Genomic DNA, 7,806 nt, shown 5'->3' with positions numbered 1-7,806 from the left:
CCGTGAAATACCACTACTCTTACCGTTACCTCTCTAACCCGGTGAAGGTGTCGGTGGGAACCCTTTCCTTGCTGGGGGTTCCTTGTTCCAAGGTGCTAAGCCCTGGGTGGGTCGCTTGGCAGTGAGTCCGGTTACACTCATGTTGCGGGCCTCCGTGCCCGGGGCGAGTCCCTCCGGGGACAGTGACAGGTGGGGAGTTTGACTGGGGCGGTACACCTGTCAAAGCGTAACGCAGGTGTCCTAAGGCGGGCTCAGGGAAGGACAGAAACCTCCCGTAGAGCATAAGGGCAAAAGCCGGCTTGATCCTGATTTTCAGTATGAATACGGACCGTGAAAGCGGGGCCTAACGATCCTTCCGTCTGCTTTTTGGGTTTTAAGCGGGAGGTGTCAGAAAAGTTACCACAGGGATAACTGGCTTGTGGCGGCCAAGCGTTCATAGCGACGTCGCCGTTTGATTCTTCGATGTCGGCTCTTCCTATCATTGCGAAGCAGAATTCGCAAAGCGTTGGATTGTTCACCCACTAACAGGGAACGTGAGCTGGGTTTAGACCGTCGTGAGACAGGTTAGCTTTACCCTACTGATGTTGACCGTTGCTCCGATAGTAATCCAGCCCAGTACGAGAGGAACCGCAGGTTCGGATACATGGTACTCGCGCTTGGCTGTGCAGCCACTGGTGCAAGGCTATCATCCGAGGGCTTACGACTGAACGCCTCTAAGTCGGAATCCCGCCTAGAAGGAGCGATACATCCGCGCCCAGCATCGGTGAGCTTGGTCTTGGATAGCCGGGGTGGGAGGTGCTTTCCTCCCCACCGCCGGTGACGAGAGCCGCATGACACTGGAACCGGACCGGGGCTAATGAACGCCTCGGTCCACCTCCCTCGTCAAAGCAAATGTCTCTTGATCCGGGTGTGAAATGACTCGTAAACGACCTGATTCGGAGTGCGGGTGTCGTAAGTGGCAGAGCGGGTGCATATACCGCGATCCATTGAAAGTCATCCCGTCCACTCAAACATTTGTCGGGGGGAAGGCGAAAGCAAACCCCCGGCCCTCCGGAGCGGTCCAGGTCTGGTTCTCTGGGGCGCGGGCCCCGGAGACTCCGTACACCGGTTAGAGGGAGCCGGTGGCGGGCATAGGGGAGGTGGGTACTCCCCTGTGAAATCCTGGATGACGGTTTTAGGTCTCGTAGTGGGCGAAAATCGGACTTAGTGCAATTTCCGAAACTCTGGTTCTCTGGGGGCGCGGGCCCCGAGAGTCCGTACACCGGTTAGAGGGAGCCGGTGGCGGGCATAGGGAGGCAGGTCGCTCCCTTGAATGGTCCTGGATGTCTGGACTTAGTGCAATTTCTGAAACTCTGGTTCTCTGGGGGCGCGGGCCCCGAGAGTCCGTACACCGGTTAGAGGGAGCCGGTGGCGGGCATAGGGAGGCAGGTCGCTCCCTTGAATGGTCCTGGATGTCTGGACTTAGTGCAATTTCTGAAACTCTGGTTCTCTGGGGGCGCGGGCCCCGAGAGTCCGTACACCGGTTAGAGGGAGCCGGTGGCGGGCATAGGGAGGCAGGTCGCTCCCTTGAATGGTCCTGGATGTCTGGACTTAGTGCAATTTCTGAAACTCTGGTTCTCTGGGGGCGCGGGCCCCGAGAGTCCGTACACCGGTTAGAGGAAGCCGGTGGCGGGCATAGGGAGGCAGGTCGCTCCCTTGAATGGTCCTGGATGTCAGCAATTTCTTAAGAAGGGCGCCCTCTTGTGGTCCCATGGCCGAAGTACATGCTCCGAGCCCGGGTATGGCAGTGGGCGGAATGAGACTTAGAGGAATGTTGACGGAGCCATGAGGGGCCCCCCCTGGAGGTCCCATGGCCGAGAAAAGTGCTCCGAGCCCGGGGTGATAGAGAACCGTGAACGCCGCGGTTAAAGACCTCGGGTATGGCAGTGGGCGGAATGAGACTTAAAGGAATATTGACGGAGCCAAGAGGGGCCTCCCCTGGAGGTCCCATGGCCGAGAAAATTGCCCCGAGCCCGGGGTGATAGAGAACCGTAAAGCGCGCGGGTTTGGGGCTCGGGTCTTCCAGTGGGCGGAGTGAGACTTAAAGGAATATTGACGGAGCCATGAAGGGCCCCCCCTGGAGGTCCCATGGCCGAGAAAAGTGCTCCGAGCCCGGGGTGATAGAGAACCGTAAAGCGCGCGGGTTTGGGGCTCGGGTCTTCCAGTGGGCGGAGTGAGACTTAAAGGAATATTGACGGAGCCATGAAGGGCCCCCCCTGGAGGTCCCATGGCCGAGAAAAGTGCTCCGAGCCCGGGGTGATAGAGAACCGTAAAGCGCGCGGGTTTGGGGCTCGGGTCTTCCAGTGGGCGGAGTGAGACTTAAAGGAATATTGACGGAGCCATGAAGGGCCCCCCCTGGAGGTCCCATGGCCGAGAAAAGTGCCCCGAGCCCGGGGAGATAGAGAACCGTAAAGCGCGCGGGTTTGGGGCTCGGGTCTTCCAGTGGGCGGAGTGAGACTTAAAGGAATATTGACGGAGCCATGAAGGGCCCCCCCTGGAGGTCCCATGGCCGAGAAAAGTGCTCCGAGCCCGGGGTGATAGAGAACCGTAAAGCGCGCGGGTTTGGGGCTCGGGTCTTCCAGTGGGCGGAATGAGACTTAAAGGAATATTGACGGAGCCAAGAGGGGCCTCCCCTGGAGGTCCCGTGGCCGAGAAAAGTGCCCCGAGCCCGGGGAGATAGAGAACCGTAAAGCGCGCGGGTTTGGGGCTCGGGTCTTCCAGTGGGCGGAGTGAGACTTAGAGAAATGATGACGGAGCTAAGAGGGGCCCCCCCTGGAGGTCCCATGGCCGAGAAAAGTGCTCCGAGCCCGGGGAGATAGAGAACCGTAAAGCGCGCGGGTTTGGGGCTCAGGTCTTCCAGTGGGCGGAGTGAGACTTAGAGAAATGATGACGGAGCTAAGAGGGGCCCCCCCTGGAGGTCCCATGGCCGAGAAAAGTGCTCCGAGCCCGGGGAGATAGAGAACCGTAAAGCGCGCGGGTTTGGGGCTCAGGTCTTCCAGTGGGCGGAGTGAGACTTAGAGAAATGATGACGGAGCTAAGAGGGGCCCCCCCTGGAGGTCCCATGGCCGAGAAAAGTGCTCCGAGCCCGGGGAGATAGAGAACCGTAAAGCGCGCGGGTTTGAGGCTCAGGTCTTCCAGTGGGCGCTCGTTCCAGCGGCGCGGGCTGAATGGTTTAGTCCGAGGAGGAGTGCTTAAGTGTGGGCCGGATAGGTTCGAGAGGTGCGCTGGGTTGGTGGAGGTCCAGCCCCGGAGGTTTGGAGCGGGCGATGGAGCTAGCGAGGCCGAGTCGGGTGAGCCTGGGCCGGGCATGGGCGTTGGCGGCGATGGGGGTCTTCTCCCCGGAGGTTTGGAGCGGGCGATGGAGCTAGCGAGGCCGAGTCGGGTGAGCCTGGGCCGGGCATGGGTGTTGGCAGCGACGGGGGTGTCTTCCCCGGAGGTAAGTACCGTGGGGGGCAAGCGTGAGATATTCCAGGCCGGGAAAAGTGAGCTAAATTCGGCAAAGCGTTGTTAAAAAGGGGGTTCGGTTGATTTTTTTGTTAAATCTAAACGAACAAAGGGTGCGAGGCGTGAAAATTGCATTCAGCCGTGATTTTTTGGCAAAGTGCTAACCCTAGTGGTCTCCCAGTGGGACGTTTTAAAGTAGGACTTAGAAAAATTTCTGACCCTCTTCGCCCTAGGTAGCAAGCCCAAAACGGAGCACCTCGGAGTGGTAAAAATTCAGAGGGCATGGGGGTTTCCAGTGCGGTGCCGTCAGGACATTAGGGTTCCTTTAGAAAAGACGAAAGTTTGGGTACACCGTATGTAACTATGACAAGCCCAAGGCTCTGGTTCGCCTGTGGGCATGAATATAGTGAGATTTCCGCGTTATCTCACTGGAGGTGACCCCGGAACGGTTCAAAACCTAAGTCGAGACTTCCATGGAACCCCGATGATGGGAGTTTGAAGCCCGAGGAGTGACGCCCTCTGGGCTAAGGTTGCTGGTAGGTTCGGCCCCCCTCTCTGGAGGTCTAAATGACTTCCATGGACCCCGGTGATGCGAATTTGATGCCCGAGGAGTGACTCACCTCTGGGCTAAGGGTGGTGGTATGCCCAGCCCCCCCTCTGGAGGTCTCGAATGACTTCCATGGACCCCGGTGAAGCGTATTTCATGCCCGATGAGGAGCACACCTCTGGGCTAAGGGTGGTGGTATGCTCAGCCCCCCCTCTGGAGGTCTAAACTGACTTCCATGGACCCCGGTGATGCGAATTTGATGCCCGAGGAGTGACTCACCTCTGGGCTAAGGGTGGTGGTATGCCCGGCCCCCCCTCTGGAGGTCTCGAATGACTTCCATGGACCCCGGTGAAGCGTATTTCATGCCCGATGAGGAGCACACCTCTGGGCTAAGGGTGGTGGTATGCTCAGCCCCCCCTCTGGAGGTCTAAACTGACTTCCATGGACCCCGGTGATGCGAATTTGATGCCCGAGGAGTGACTCACCTCTGGGCTAAGGGTGGTGGTATGCCCGGCCCCCCCTCTGGAGGTCTCGAATGACTTCCATGGACCCCGGTGAAGCGTATTTCATGCCCGATGAGGAGCACACCTCTGGGCTAAGGGTGGTGGTATGCTCAGCCCCCCCTCTGGAGGTCTAAACTGACTTCCATGGACCCCGGTGATGCGAATTTCATGCCCGAGGAGTGATGCCCTCTGGGCTAAGGGTGGTGGTAAGCCCGGCCCCCCCTCTCTGGAGGTCTAGATTGACTTCCATGGACCCCGGTTAAGCGTATTTCATGCCCGAGGAGTGACGCCCTCTGGGCTAAGGGTGGTGGTATGCCCGGCCCCCCCTCTGGAGGTCTCCAAAACCTAAGTCGAGACTTCCATGGACCCCGGTGTAGCGTATTTCATGCCCGAGGAGTGACGCCCTCTGGGCTTAGGGTGGTGGTAAGCCCGGCCCCACTCTCTGGAGGTCTAAACTGACTTCCATGGACCCCGGTTATCCGAATTTTATGCCCGAGGAGTGACGCCCTCTGGGCTTAGGGTGGTGGTAAGCCCGGCCCCACTCTCTGGAGGTCTAAACTGACTTCCATGGACCCCGGTTGTCCGAATTTCATGCCCGAGGAGTGACGCCCTCTGGGCTTAGGGTGGTGGTAAGCCCGGCCCCACTCTCTGGAGGTCTAAACTGACTTCCATGGACCCCGGTTATCCGAATTTCATGCCCGAGGAGTGATGAACCTCTGGGCTAAGGGTGGTGGTAAGTGCAGCCCCCCCTCTGGAGGTTTCCAAAACCTAAGTCGAGACTTCCATGGACCCCGGTGATGCGAATTTCAAGCCCGAGGAGTGGTGCCCTCTGGGCTAAGGGTGGTGGTAAGCCCGGCCCCCCCTCTCTGGAGGTCTAAAAGGACTTCCATGGACCCCGGTATAGCGTATTTCATGCCCGAGGAGTGACGCCCTCTGGGCTTAGGGTGGTGGTAAGTGCAGCCCCCCCTCTGGAGGTTTCCAAAACCTAAGTCGAGACTTCCATGGACCCCGGTGATGCGAATTTCAAGCCCGAGGAGTGGTGCCCTCTGGGCTAAGGGTGGTGGTAAGCCCGGCCCCCCCTCTCTGGAGGTCTAAAAGGACTTCCATGGACCCCGGTATAGCGTATTTCATGCCCGAGGAGTGACGCCCTCTGGGCTTAGGGTGGTGGTAAGTGCAGCCCCCCCTCTGGAGGTTTCCAAAACCTAAGTCGAGACTTCCATGGACCCCGGTGATGCGAATTTCAAGCCCGAGGAGTGGTGCCCTCTGGGCTAAGGGTGGTGGTAAGCCCGGCCCCCCCTCTCTGGAGGTCTAAACTGACTTCCATGGACCCCGGTGTAGCGTATTTCATGCCCGAGGAGTGACGCCCTCTGGGCTTAGGGTGGTGGTAAGCCCGGCCCCCCCTCTCTGGAGGTCAAAATTGACTTCCATGGACCCCGGTTATCCGAATTTTATGCCCGAGGAGTGACGCCCTCTGGGCTAAGGGTGGTGGTAAGTCCGGCCCCCACCCTCTGGATGCGTTCAAAACCTAAGTCGAGACTTCCATGGACCCCGGTGATGCGAAGTGACATGCCCGAAGAGTGGTGCCTTCTGGGCTAAGGTTGTGATAAGCCCGGTCTCTCCTCTGGAGGTCTGTGGTTTTAAAGTGAATATTTTCTAAGTCCCTTACCTGAGATTTTAAGAGAATCAGGACCCTCCTCAAGCCTCGTAGCGAGTCCGAGGGAGGTTCATCGTTGTCGGCTATGCGAAAGGGGTTCAGACGCCTCTAATCCTGTGGGCATATGGTTTCTCAGCCTGGTGCCGTCGGGATATTAGGGAGGCATTAAATCAGACGTAAGTTTGGGTAACAGCGATGCGAAACGCTATGCCCAAAGGAGTGGCTTCCCGATGGGCTTGAAATAATGGGAATGTCCGCTCTGCTTCCCTGGATGTGTTCAAAACCTAAGTCGAGACATCCGTAGACCCCGTTGATGCGAATTCCATGCCCGAGGAGTGACGCCCTCTGGGCTTAAGGGTGGTGGTAAGACCGGCCCCACTCTCTGGAGGTCTAAACTGACTTCCATGGACCCCGGTGATGCGAATTTCATGCCCGAGGAGTGGTGCCCTCTGGGCTAAGAGTGGTGGTAAGACCGGCCCCACCCTCTGGATGTCTAAAATGACTTCCATGGACCCCGGTGATTCGAATTTCAAGCCCGAGGAGGTGCACACCTCCGGGCTAAGGGGATGGTTTGGGTGGCCTCCCCTCTGGATGTGTTCAAAACCTAAGTTGAGACATCCATGGACCCCGGTTATCCGAATTTCATGCCCGAGGAGTGACGCCCTCTGGGCTAAGAGTGGTGGTAAGACCGGCCCCACTCTCTGGAGGTCTAAAATGACTTCCATGGACCCCGGTGATGCGAATACACAAGCCCGAGGAGTGGCACACCTCTGGGCTAAGGGGATGGTTTGGGTTGCCTCCCCTCTGGAGGTCTAAAATGACTTCCATGGACCCCGTTGATGCGAATACACAAGCCCGAGGACTGGCACACCTCTGGGCTAAGGGGATGGTTTGGGTTGCCTCCCCTCTGGAGGTCAAAAATGACTTCCATGGACCCCGTTGATGCGAATACACAAGCCCGAGGACTGGCACACCTCTGGGCTAAGGGGATGGTTTGGGTTGCCTCCCCTCTGGAGGTCTAAAATGACTTCCATGGACCCCGGTGATGCGTATTTAAAGCCCGAGGACTGGCACACCTCTGGGCTAAGGGGATGGTTTGGGTTGCCTCCCCTCTGGAGGTCTAAAAATGACTTCCATAGACCCCGGCGAAGCGAATTTAAAGCCCGAGGACTGGCACCCCTCTGGGCTAAGGGGATGGTTAGGGTGGCCTCCCCTCTGGATGTCTAAAATGACTTCCATGGACCCCGGTGATGCGAATACACAAGCCCGAGGAGTGGCACACCTCTGGGCTAAGGGGATGGTTTGGGTTGCCTCCCCTCTGGAGGTCTAAAAATGACTTCCATAGACCCCGGCGAAGCGAATTTAAAGCCCGAGGACTGGCACCCCTCTGGGCTAAGGGTGGTGGTTAATCCGGCCCCCCCTTCTGGATGTGTTCAAAACCTAAGTCGAGACATCCATGGACCCCGGTGATGCGAAGTGACATGCCCGAGGAGTGGCGCCCTCTGGGCTAAGGTTGTGATAAGCCCGGTCTCTCCTCTGGAGGTCTGTGGTTTTAAAGTGAAAATTTTCTAAGTCCCTCACCTGAGATTTTAAGAAAATCAGGACCCTCCTCAAGCCTC

General features: G+C 58.1%; 1 pseudogene; it reads left to right on the top strand.

Annotated features, from left to right (window-relative positions):
* The window catches only part of LOC136702875 (28S ribosomal RNA), a 4,392-nt pseudogene extending 3,374 nt beyond the window's left edge, over positions 1–1,018 (top strand).
* Positions 1,019–7,806: the final 6,788 nt, after the last annotated feature.

The sequence above is a fragment of the Hoplias malabaricus genome, chromosome 7 (genome assembly GCF_029633855.1).
Source record: "Hoplias malabaricus isolate fHopMal1 chromosome 7, fHopMal1.hap1, whole genome shotgun sequence".
Lineage (NCBI taxonomy): Eukaryota > Metazoa > Chordata > Actinopteri > Characiformes > Erythrinidae > Hoplias > Hoplias malabaricus.
The sequence above is the reverse complement of the archived record's forward strand: the minus strand, read 5'-3'. Positions and strand labels throughout refer to the sequence as shown.